We start from the raw sequence: 13,668 nt of genomic DNA on the forward strand, positions 1-13,668 counted from the left end.
GCGAGCATGCAGTTTAGAGGATTTTGTTTTGTTTCAATCTCCTCGCTGTGGATTGTTTTAGAAATGTTCTTACCTCTCTTCTGAGTATGTTTTCCTGGGTCTTCTTTGTTCGAGTCTAATGTTTTTCTTCCCGTCCCCTCTTCTTCTAGTTTAACGCCCTCCTGATGAGTGTAGCGAGTCTTCTGGCAAATGTGTATTTCCCAGGTTTGTTGAGGTGTAGTCCATCTCTGGCGAGGAGTCCATCGTACAAGTAATTCACACCGTGGACCAGGAATCCGAATCCTTGTTGTCTGCACCATCGTCTTAGCCAGTTGTTCGCATCAAGGATCCTGTTCCATCTCCTGGTGCCATGCCCGTCTACTGGAAGGATAGAAGAAAAAACTACCTGTGCATCCAGTTCCTTTACTTTCTTCCCCAACTCTTCAAAGTCCTTGCAGATTGTCGGTAGGTCCTTCCTTGCCGTGTCATTGGTGCCAACATGTATCAGAAGAAATGGGTGGACGTCCTTGGAGCTGAAGAGCTTTGGTATCCTATCGGTCACATCCTTGATCATCGCACCTGGAAGGCAGCATACTTCTCTTGCGGTTATGTCTGGTCTGCAGATGGCTGCTTCTGTGCCTCTCAGTAGTGAGTCTCCCACCACCACCACTCTTCGTTGCTTCTTGGCTGTACTTTTTGCTGTCACTTGTTGCTGTGTGCCCTTTTCTTTTTTGCTTGCTGGTATTACTTCATCCTTAGGTGTGCCATCTTCATCTTCTACAAAGATTTGATATCGGTTCTTCAGTTGTGTGGTTGGTGATTTCTCCATGGTCTTCTTGCTTCTTTTGGTCACATGATTCCACTCATCTGTTTTTGGAGGTTCTCTGACACTTTTTTCACCTTCTGTGACCAGTAGAGATGCTTCTGTTCTGTCTAGGAAGTCTTCATTCTCTTTGATGAGTTTCAAAGTTGCTAATCTTTCTTCCAGACCCTGCACCTTTTCTTCTAAAAGGGCCACTAGTCTACACTTCTGACAGGTGAAATTGGATTCTTCTTCTGGTCGATCTGTGAACATGTAGCACATGCTACAGCTCACCATGTAGGTTGTCACATCTGCCATGTTGCTCCTAGATCCTGCTGACTTGCTGTGTGTTTTCCTTCTTGTGTAATCAGTGACCACCGCTATACCAGTGTGAAAGCGGCCTTCTTGGTCTGCATACCTTGAGCCATCAACGAAGAGCGTCAGGTCAGGATCTTCCAAGGGTACATCAGTGACTGAGTCAAACCCGGAGGTTTCCTGTCTCATGAGAGCGAGACAGTCATGCTGAGCCATTTCAGAGTCGACTACCTCTTCCATTGTTGTGTCAGAGATGTGGGCTTCACTCTCCTCCCCCTTGGCAGAGGTAGGAGAGTAGCTGGGTTAAGGACAGCACATCTGGAGATGGAGACATTGTCAGGAAGAAGAGAGCATTGCAGGCGTAAATGGCGGGCAGCAGACAGGTGCTTTAGCTGAGTCTGGGCCAGGATGGCAGTGATGTCATGAGGTGCAATTATCCTCAGTTCATGGCCTAGAATGATGTCAGAAGTCTTGTCCAGTAGCAAGTGTGTTGCAAACACGGCTCTCATGCAGGTTGGGGCTCCACGGGCCACTGGGTCGAGTCTAGCCGAGTAGTACCCAAGAGGCCGTTCTCTGCCTCCGTGGAGCTGAGTGAGGACTCCAGTTGCATGTCCTTGCTTCTCCATGATGAATAGGCAGAACAATTTGGCATAGTCAGGGAGTCTCAGGGCAGGGGAGGATGTGATAGCAGTTTTTAGCATGTAGAACCCATCGATGGCTTCCTTGGTCAGAGTAAAAGGAGTTGTGGCTAGGAGGCGGAGTGCACGATCAGAAGACTAGAGAATACATTTCAAAAACCTGACCGGCACATTCCAACATAGACTCAGTGTGAACAGGTGCTGAACCTAGAGTCGCCAACTCGTATATAGTTAAGTATATAAGGCAGCACACTGCAGCGCTAGAACATACAAACTTGAAAAACGAAATTTGAACTGCATTACTGCACTAGAAATATGAAAAATGAGAGCTTTTAGCGCATAAAAATGGCCAATTTTATGTGTACCTGGTAGCCCCTTTACGGCATCTCTCTTATACCAGGTCCTACACTTGCCTTACCTCGCTGAGAATAAACGTCTCCATCTGAATGGGTACATGTGAAACCTCTTCCTAGACCAAAATTCTCTCTCTCTGTGGAGGGGTATCGGACCTGCTGTAATTAAAACACCTGTGGCTAGGAGGCGGAGTGCACGATCAGAAGGCTAGAGAATACATTTCAAAAACCTGACCGGCACATCCAAACATAGACTCAGGGTGAACAGGTGCTGAACCTAGAGTCGCCAACTCGTATATAGTTAAGTAAATAAGGCAGCACACTGCAGCGCTAGAACATACAAACTTGAAAAACGAAATTTGAACTGCATTACTGCACTAGAAATATGAAAAATGAGAGCTTGTTTACTTAACTATATACGAGTTGGCGACTCTAGGTTCAGCACCTGTTCACACTGAGTCTATGTTTGGATGTGCCGGTCAGGTTTTTGAAATGTATTCTCTAGCCTTTTGATCGTGCACTCCGCCTCCTAGCCACAGGTGTTTTAATTACAGCAGGTCCGATACCCCTCCATAGAGAGAGAGAATTTTGGTCTAGGAAGAGGTTTCACATGTACCCATTCAGATGGAGATGTTTATTCTCAGCGAGGTAAGGCAAGTGTAGGACCTGGTATAAGAGAGATGCCGTAAAGGGGCTACCAGGTACACATAAAATTGGCCATTTTTATGCGCTAAAAGCTCTCATTTTTCATATTTCTAGTGCAGTAATGCAGTTCAAATTTCATTTTTCAAGTTTGTATGTTCTAGCGCTGCAGTGTGCTTCCTTATTTACTTAACTATATACGAGTTGGCGACTCTAGGTTCAGCACCTGTTCACACTGAGTCTATGTTTGGATGTGCCGGTCAGGTTTTTGAGAGTGAAAGGAGTGTCCTTGAGGCAGTCATACAGGGGTTGCATGTGGAGAGAGGCATCCAGGATCCAGGGGCGGCAGTAGGATACAAGTCCAAGGAAGGACTGCAGCTGTGGAAGCTTCGTTGGCAAAGGTATGCTCTGGACAGCTGTTTTCCTGTCTTCAGTCAGGTGCTTGGTTTGGTGGGAGATGCAGTGTCCCAGGAACACAACTTTTTCCTTGCAGAACTGTAGCTTGTCTTTAGATGCCTTGCATCCATTGGTGGCCAGGAACTGTAGCAAGGAGATGGACTCCGTCTGTGCATCTGATAGGGTGTCAGCACAGAGGAGGAGATCATCCACATACTGCAGTAGGGTTGTAGTCGGGTGTGTCATCTTTCAGGGTTCCAGGACTGTTGTCATGGCTTGGGTGAACATAGAAGGGCTATTTTGTGCTCCTTGTGGCATCACAATCCAAGTATATTGCCGACCGTTGTGGGTGAAAGCAAACAGGTACTGACTGTCAGGATGTAGAGGTACGTTGAAGAAGGCATTGGCCAAGTCAATCACTGTGAACCATGGAGAGGTACGTGGGATTGATGACAACAGTGTGTGTGGGTTGGTCACGATGGCTCCAACACTGTGGTCTCATTGACAGCACGCAGGTCATGTACCATGCGGAACTTTGTGGGCTGTCGTTTAGGTGTTTTCTTCTTTACTGGAAACAAAGGGGTGTTGCACGGTGACTTGGTAGGGATGATTGCTCCATTTTCCAGGTAGATTTGAAGTTGTTGTGCAATGGCGGCAGATTGTGATATGGAGAGTGGGTATTGTGGTTTCCGTGGCAACAGAGCTCCTGGTTTCAGTTCCACTTTTACAGGCTGAACTTTGAGCCTGCCAATGTCTTCCGGTCCGCGCGCCCACAACGAGTCTGGGATCAGTGCCAGCAGTTCAATGTCCACGAGATTCACAGGTGTGTCCTGTAAGGAGAAGAGACCGTACACTTCTGCAGACTGCTCCGGTGAAAGTGGGATTGTAAGAGTGACGGTTCCGTCCTCGTGAAACAGGATACTGGCTTGGAGTTTTGATAGCAGGTCTGATCCTAGTAGATTGACAGGGCAGGTGGACGAGACTACTAGTTGGGACAGCATGCTTTGTGTTGGTTGTAGGCCAATGTGGAGGGGTCTGGTCATTGGAGTATACCGCGTGTTACCATCTACCCCTACACAAGGCACTACTTCATCCGTGAGACAGTCCGGATTGGGTAAGTCAACGTTCCTGATTACACTTCTGGCTGCACCAGTATCCACCAGGAAATTAAGGGGTTTACCCTCAACCTCTAGCTGGATGGTAGACGTTGATCCACTCGGCTGTTTTTGTGGAGTGTAAGAGTATGAGTGGTGTGTGCAGTGGATCCGGCTTGCCAATGTCCTATTGAGGATTGGGTCCAGGTGGCCCCTGGGTGGGCTGTTGTTGCTGCCATGGCCCCCTCTTGAGCAGAGCTGATCTGCAGTTCCTTTTAAGGTGTCCTGCTTTGCCACAATTGTAACAGATAGCCCTAGGTCTGTGTGGTTTTGTTGGGTCTGAAGGGTCTTGAGAGAACAGAAGAGTGGTACGGGGTCTGGGTGGTTGGTTCAGCTCTACTCCTTTTGCTACCGTGTGGAGCACTTCTGAGTCTAGCCTTCTGTACTTTGGCCTTGTAGCCTGCACTTGCTTGCGTATTGGCTCTCGGAGGCTCTGCACAAAGGCCTGCACCCATATCTGATGATGGGCTTTGTCATGTAGATCAAATCCTAGGTCAGTAAACATTTGATTTAGTCTGTGGTAAAATTTTTCCACAGACTCCCCCTTTTCCTGCATGGTGTCCTGTAGGGAGGTGACTTGGTCTGCCAGGCGGTCCTTAGCCCAGATCCGGAGTTGATCGAGGAAGTCCTGCCCCGATTCTAATGACTGATAATATTCAGGTAGGCCACTTAGGGGCCTCAAGGCCAGTTCCATAACGGGCCAGAAGGAGTCACCTGCTTTAATTTCTGCTAGCCCAATCAAGTCTATCCATGAGGCAGCATGTGTCTTGTGTATCTTCCTAAAGAAAGGCATAGGGGGCCCTTCCGGGTCTGGTAGACTGTTTACTAGGGTAGCCGCTTCCTGGGGTTTCCAGCTCACGTAGCGGGTGTTACGTCTGGTACCGATTAAGCTGTCACGGAAGGGAGCTGTACGTCTAGTACGGGGATGGTCTGCCACCCTTATAGACTCTGTCCTGTCTGGGCTGTCATCTACGTAGTAAGGTATAGATATTTTTGATGTGTAAAGAGCCGCTGCGGTTGCGCTGTCTCTTGGGTTTGCTTCACTGCTTGTGTCTGTTTCTTGCTGTTAGGATGTGGTTGGAGGGCGGACTGTTTCTACTTTTTCCTCCTTAACCCTTTCTTCTGTATCTTCGTCTTCATCCTCATCCCCATGTGTGAATATGCAAGATGCTACCGGAGCTAAGATGGCTGCTCGGTGACATGTGCCCTTACTTAAAATGGCGGTAGGTGTAGGTGCAGGTGTAGGTGTGGCCTGACGTAAGATGGCCGCCGGGACATGGGGCGTGCCATCAGCATTAAGGACTGGATATAGAGAAGTAGACTTGTGTGGGCGTGGTGCTCCGCACACAGCACAAGTGTCCCTCCAATCTGGATTCTGATTTTGGCAAACTGCACATGTCCATCCCTCTGGAGAGTATGTGGGTGGTCTATGTGGCGAGGATGTGGCTACCAGAACCATTTTATCGGGAGGTGGTCGATAAAGATATTCACCAGTGGCAGAATTACATTCTTCAACCCACATTTGTCTTTTAATCTCTCTTGCCGTTCTATACCATGCTTTAGCATATTTTAAAACATTATTATCTCTTAAGAGTCCTTTCTTGCCAGACAACATACTTTTCCACTCTGTCTCATCAAGCCTCCCCCCTCGGGTTGTAGATCCCGTAAATTTCAGGAGGAGCTTTACATTTTTAACATACTGTTTGCCTTCTCGTTCTGCCACTATCTCTTGTGCGGAGAATTGACTGAGTTTAGACTCGCTGGTACCCATGTTACAATTTAATTTCCAACCACCGCACTTCCTGTTGTGCCAAAACTTCATACACCTCTGGACTACCGTAATTGTGAGCATACCTGAAGGGTGTTATATGTGTAGGGTAGTACAACCTATTAGACTCAATGTGGTGTAGTAGTGTACCTTCTGGACTAGGAACAGATATCTTAGCGTGAATGTTCAGTCTAAACACTTTAAATTCAGGAAATTCAGCAGAAAAGGCAGTATAACCAGTGTTGAATCTGCAGACGGGTGTGTCTAGTACTTTGATAATGCGCCAACCCTCTTGTTAGATACTGAGTATGAGTGTTTGTACACAGTGAGGGCAAGACATGAGACTACTGAGAGTAGTAATGCAATAGTTAATGCGTTTCCCTTCCCTTCAATGGTTTTGTAACCAAGACTAGGGCTGAACTTTGGTACTTCAGCTGCAATGGGCAGTAATATGGTTAATGATCAACTTTGGTTAATACAGTTGATCTTACTGCAGAGGGGTATAGAAATGCCACAATCCTTTGAATCAATTGTCACATATATGTGTATGCCATGTCAGTCACGTCACCAGACCCCAGTTTTGTACTACGGGGCGAATGGCCGGACGTGAGCACCTGTATGAGAGTAGCTCCTCAACCGTCTAAGGTCGGAACCAGGGCGTTTGCGTGATGTTCTTATAACAGTCCCCCCTCCGCACTTTCTGAATCTAATAGCCGATGTAGAGTGTGGGATGGCTTTGGAGTAGACACTAGACACACCCTCAGTCAGACTGGACAATACACACAGATACAGACAATTAAGGAAGTATATATCAGACCAGGTTCGCAGACTCAGGACTTTCAAATTTAAAACCTTGTGGGAATAAATTTTAAACCTTGTGGGAATAAAAGGACTAGAAATAGGAAAAACCCAATGTGGCTAAACAAAGAAGTAAGACAGGCAATTAACAGTAAAAAGAAAGCATTTGCACTACTAAAGCAGGATGGCACCATTGAAGCTCTAAAAAACTATAGGGAGAAAAATACTTTATCTAAAAAACTAATTAAAGCTGCCAAAAAGGAAACAGAGAAGCACATTGCTAAGGAGAGTAAAACTAATCCCAAACTGTTCTTCAACTATATCAATAGTAAAAGAATAAAAACTGAAAATGTAGGCCCCTTAAAAAATAGTGAGGAAAGAATGGTTGTAGATGACGAGGAAAAAGCTAACATATTAAACACCTTCTTCTCCATGGTATTCACGGTGGAAAATGAAATGCTAGTTGAAATCCCAAGAAACAATGAAAACCCTATATTAAGGGTCACCAATCTAACCCAAGAAGAGGTGCGAAACTGGCTAAATAAGATTAAAATAGATAAATCTCCGGGTCCGGATGGCATACACCCACGAGTACTAAGAGAACTAAGTAATGTAATAGATAAACCATTATTTCTTATTTTTAGGGACTCTATAGCGACAGGGTCTGTTCCGCAGGATTGGCGCATAGCAAATGTGGTGCCAATATTCAAAAAGGGCTCTAAAAGTGAACCTGGAAATTATAGGCCAGTAAGTCTAACCTCTATTGTTGGTAAAATATTTGAAGGGTTTCTGAGGGATGTTATTCTGGATTATCTCAATGAGAATAACTGTTTAACTCCATATCAGCATGGGTTTATGAGAAATCGCTCCTGTCAAACCAATCTAATCAGTTTTTATGAAGAGGTAAGCTATAGGCTGGACCACGGTGAGTCATTGGACGTGGTATATCTCGATTTTTCCAAAGCGTTTGATACCGTGCCGCACAAGAGGTTGGTACACAAAATGAGAATGCTTGGTCTGGGGGAAAATGTGTGTAAATGGGTTAGTAACTGGCTTAGTGATAGAAAGCAGAGGGTGGTTATAAATGGTATAGCCTCTAACTGGGTCGCTGTGACCAGTGGGGTACCGCAGGGGTCGGTATTGGGACCTGTTCTCTTCAACATATTCATTATTGATCTGGTAGAAGGTTTACACAGTAAAATATCGATATTTGCAGATGATACAAAACTATGTAAAGCAGTTAATACAAGAGAAGATAGTATTCTGCTACAGATGGATCTGGATAAGTTGGAAACTTGGGCTGAAAGGTGGCAGATGAGGTTTAACAATGATAAATGTAAGGTTATACACATGGGAAGAAGGAATCAATGTCACCATTACACACTGAATGGGAAACCACTGGGTAAATCTGACAGGGAGAAGGACTTGGGGATCCTAGTTAATGATAAACTTACCTGGAGCAGCCAGTGCCAGGCAGCAGCTGCCAAGGCAAACAGGATCATGGGGTGCATTAAAAGAGGTCTGGATACACATGATGAGAGCATTATACTGCCTCTGTGCAAATCCCTAGTTAGACCGCACATGGAGTACTGTGTCCAGTTTTGGGCACCGGTGCTCAGGAAGGATATAATGGAACTAGAGAGAGTACAAAGGAGGGCAACAAAATTAATAAAGGGGATGGGAGAACTACAATACCCAGATAGATTAGCGAAATTAGGATTATTTAGTCTAGAAAAAAGATGACTGAGAGGCGATCTAATAACCATGTATAAGTATATAAGGGGACAATACAAATATCTCGCTGAGGATCTGTTTATACCAAGGAAGGTGACGGGCACAAGGGGGCATTCTTTGCGTCTGGAGGAGAGAAGGTTTTTCCACCAACATAGAAGAGGATTCTTTACTGTTAGGGCAGTGAGAATCTGGAATTGCTTGCCTGAGGAGGTGGTGATGGCGAACTCAGTCGGGGGGTTCAAGAGAGGCCTGGATGTCTTCCTGGAGCAGAACAATATTGTATCATACAATTAGGTTCTGTAGAAGGACGTAGATCTGGGGATTTATTATGATGGAATATAGGCTGAACTGGATGGACAAATGTCTTTTTTCGGCCTTACTAACTATGTTACTATGTTACTATGTTACTATGTTACTATGTAAATGTGGTCTATTGTACAGGGACGACAGCCAACTATCTCAGCCCAGGGGCGGACGTATACAGGGGTCAGGTAAGATGATATATTTCTTACCTTGTACAGAGCTGCAGACTCGTCCCACTGATGACGTCCGTCCTGGAGGAGATGTGGTGCGGCTGTGGTCGTCTGGGTATCATCCTGAGCCCCACGTTGGGCGCCAGCTGTTAATTCTGTCACACAAGGGTTCGACCCGTCATAATTGTCTGTGGTCAAATTGGTTCTCTAGGAGAGAAAGTACGTGCACGGAGGAAGGAAGACACTCAAGGCAATGGATCATGTCTCAAATGCTTCTCGCCTAGCAGATTGCCTCCTTTTATAGGAGTAAAGCACATTACATCATTGGTTTGTTTTTTCCAACTTAATTATCACAAATCTCTTTGATGTTACATGTTATGCGTTATTATCTTTATTACTATAGTACCATTATTTTAATGATTATTACTTTTAATCCATTTCTGTACCGCTATCGCCCTTATGGCGCCTTTGGGTCAAGCTGACATCTGTCTATGCACGTATTCTACTTATCTTTGGTTTATTGGCGATCGATTCTATTGGCGAACTAGAGAGAGTACAAAGGAGGGCAACAAAATTAATAAAGGGGATGGGAGAACTACAATACCCAGATAGATGTTAACAAAAGTCCCAATGTCATAATGCTGGTCTGCGTTATAGCACATAACCGTAAAGTGCACCCAGATCAGTCAGGAAAAGCTCCAAAGCAAGCATATAAATAGGAGAAAAAGGGAGCATACAATATAGATAATTTTGTAAACACATGTCTTTATTGGCACAAAAATACTAAAAATAGTAAGGCAATTACATCTTAGGTGTCATCCACTCAGGCACAGAAGGAGAACCACCCCCATGCAAACCCCCATGTATGTAAACATAGTAGCCGGGGAGAAAAAAACTCCCATATATTATAAACCTGGGAGACTAAGCCCACATGTACCAAGGTAAATGTCATTACAAACGATAGAACAATGCTACCGATAATATGCAGTGCATCATGATATAACAGGTAGCGTGGCTAGGCTTACCAGTGGGGGATGCAGGAAGAGGGTCCGACCGGAAGAAAAGCGCCCCAACGCGCGTTTCGCGGCCCCAAAGCGCCGCTTTCTCAAGGGGATAGCGGTCCACCGGTACAGGACCTGCTAATAACCCCCCTGACCCCAATCACGTGCGCGAAGTCAACCAATCCGCGCGGCATAAGCGGCGCATGCGCACTGCGGCGGGCGGGTCGGGCGTGGGGGCAGGGCGTCAGGCCGAGCACGCAAGCGCCGGGAAAATGCCCGGAGATTGCGCACAGGGCACCGAGACGCCCCGCCCACACATCGGAGCCGCCCACACACAGCGCGATGCGCACAGCCGCATAGATGGATGAGTGAGGGGAAGGACGTAGACCCCGAACTAACAATGGGGGAACTCTGTATATAGGCGGTATGGACATAATAGAGCAAAGTGTCTGCAGCACACCAGTCAGCAAAGTGGGAGTCGACTCCATATAGGCTAAACATTATTATATATATACGCTTGAGTAACATGCCATATCAAACTGTACGTACAGTAGTGTCTGCAATAGATGCACAGGAGGGTAGTAGCACCTAGCACTAATACACTCTATGCCTGCATATCACTATCCAAATCACGTACCCCCAATAAATAATCCCAACTTATCCAAGTAGGTAAAGAGAGGGGGGGAGGGAAAAGTAGGGGAGAAAACAACCGCAATGCATGACATAAAAGTGAATATAATATAGGCAAAACCCGTGCACATGCGTATAACCCAAAGCAATATATACATAACATTGATCATAGAGACATAATATATCCAGACAACCATTTGCATATACATATGTGTCAATGCTCGCTATCCGTATTACGTCCAATAGTAGCAGATGATACGCCAGACAGTCCCACATTCATATAAGCGGATGATAAGGTGTGTGTGGAATATTCACCTCACACGAGGCTGGGATCAGGGAGGAGCCATATGCAAAAAGCATTACTGTGAATGAAAAGAACACAATAAATTAAAATAGGAAGAATAATACATTAAAAAGGATAAAAACACAAAAACACAAAAACCGGAGGGACCATGATGAGACGCAAGGGAGACTAATATAGAACTACGCTAGAGATAGGAAGCAAAGCTTAAAGATTCGTTGAGACCCCTAGGTGTCAAAGTATCAAGCAAAACGATCCACTTGGACTCGATCTGGGCCAGTCGTTTTTTATAGTCCCCACCTCTAATGCCAAGGTGAAGAACGTCAATCCCCCTCACAGAGAGTAATTTATCATTACAATTGTGGTGCTGCCTGAAATGGCGTGGAATAGTTTTCAAGTCCACTAGTGTGGGCGCCGTCCTGGCTGCACCAATGTCCCGCACATGCTCACGAACGCGAACCCTGAGCTCACGAGTGGTAAGCCCAACGTATATTTTTGGGTACGGACAAGTCGCATAATAGATGACATTGGTAGTATTACAAGTTATGCGCTGTCTAATTTGAAACGTTTTTAAACCATCACTCGAAGTAAAGTCGGAACAGCGGAGGACATTGGTGCAGGCAAGACAGCGTCCACACGGGACACATCCCAGACGGGGACCCCCCTTACCAAAGATGTTTCTCGGGGCTGGAACGTAATGACTCCTTACCAGTATATCATTAAGGCTCCTACACCTCTTAGGAGTCATCAAAGGGAAATCACCCAAGGCAGCACGCAGGGAAGGCTCGGTGTGTAATACAGACCAATGTTTTGAAAAAATTGAGCGCATGTTCTCCCACTCGTGATTATAGGTGGAAGTGTACCTAATTAATCGCCCCGTAGTACAAAACTGGGGTCTGGTGACGTGACTGACATGGCATACACATATATGTGACAATTGATTCAAAGGATTGTGGCATTTCTATACCCCTCTGCAGTAAGATCAACTGTATTAACCAAAGTTGATCATTAACCATATTACTGCCCATTGCAGCTGAAGTACCAAATTTCAGCCCTAGTTGTCTTGGTTACAAAACCATTGAAGGGAAGGGAAATGCATTAACTATTGCATTACTACTCTCAGTAGTCTCATGTCTTGCCCTCACTGTGTACAAACACTCATACTCAGTATCTAACAAGAGGGTTGGCGCATTATCAAAGTACTAGACACACCCGTCTGCAGATTCAACACTGGTTATACTGCCTTTTCTGCTGAATTTCCTGAATTTAAAGTGTTTAGACTGAACATTCACGCTAAGATATCTGTTCCTAGTCCAGAAGGTACACTACTACACCACATTGAGTCTAATAGGTTGTACTACCCTACACATATAACACCCTTCAGGTGTGCTCACAATTACGGTAGTCCAGAGGTGTATGAAGTTTTGGCACAACAGGAAGTGCGGTGGTTGGAAATTAAATTGTAACATGGGTACCAGCGAGTCTAAACTCAGTCAATTCTCCGCACAAGAGATAGTGGCAGAACGAGAAGGCAAACAGTATGTTAAAAATGTAAAGCTCCTCCTGAAACTTACGGGATCTACAACCCGAGGGGGGAGGCTTGATGAGACAGAGTGGAAAAGTATGTTGTCTGGCAAGAAAGGACTCTTAAGAGATAATAATGTTTTAAGATATGCTAAAGCATGGTATAGAACGGCAAGAGAGATTAAAAGACAAATGTGGGTTGAAGAATGTAATTCTGCCACTGGTGAATATCTTTATCGACCACCTCCCGATAAAATGGCTCTGGTAGCCACATCCTCGCCACATAGACCACCCCCATACTCTCCAGAGGGATGGACATGTGCAGTTTGCCAAAATCAGAATCCAGATTGGAGGGACACTTGTGCTGTGTGCGGAGCACCACGCCCACACAAGTCTACTTCTCTATATCCAGTCCTTAATGCTGATGGCACGCCCCATGTCCCGGCGGCCATCTTACGTCAGGCCACACCTACACCTGCACCTACACCTACCGCCATTTTAAGTAAGGGCACATGTCACCGAGCAGCCATCTTAGCTCCGGTAGCATCTTGCATATTCACACATGGGGATGAGGATGAAGACGAAGATACAGAAGAAAGGGTTATGGAGGAAAAAGTAGAAACAGTCCGCCCTCCAACCACATCCTCACAGCAAGAAACTGACACAAGCAGTGAAGCAAACCCAAGAGACAGCGCAACCGCAGTGGCTCTTTACATACCAAAAATATCTATACCTTACTACGTAGATGACAGCCCAGACAGGACAGAGTCTATAAGGGTGGCAGACCATCCCCGTACTAGACGTACAGCTCCCTTCCATGACAGCTTAATCGGTACCAGATGTAACACCCGCTACGTGAGCTGGAAACCCCAGGAAGCGGCTACCCTAGTAAACAGTCTACCAGACCCGGAAGGGCCCCCTATGCCTTTCTTTAGGAAGATACACAAGACACATGCTGCCTCATGGATAGACTTGATTGGGCTAGCAGAAATTAAAGCAGGTGACTCCTTCTGGCCCGTTATGGAACTGGCCTTGAGGCCCCTAAGTGGCCTACCTGAATATTATCAGTCATTAGAATCGGGGCAGGACTTCCTCGATCAACTCCGGATCTGGGCTAAGGACCGCCTGGCAGACCAAGTCACCTCCCTACAGGACACCAT

This window comes from Ranitomeya imitator, chromosome 3, assembly GCF_032444005.1.
Source record: "Ranitomeya imitator isolate aRanImi1 chromosome 3, aRanImi1.pri, whole genome shotgun sequence".
NCBI classification, from domain to species: domain Eukaryota; kingdom Metazoa; phylum Chordata; class Amphibia; order Anura; family Dendrobatidae; genus Ranitomeya; species Ranitomeya imitator.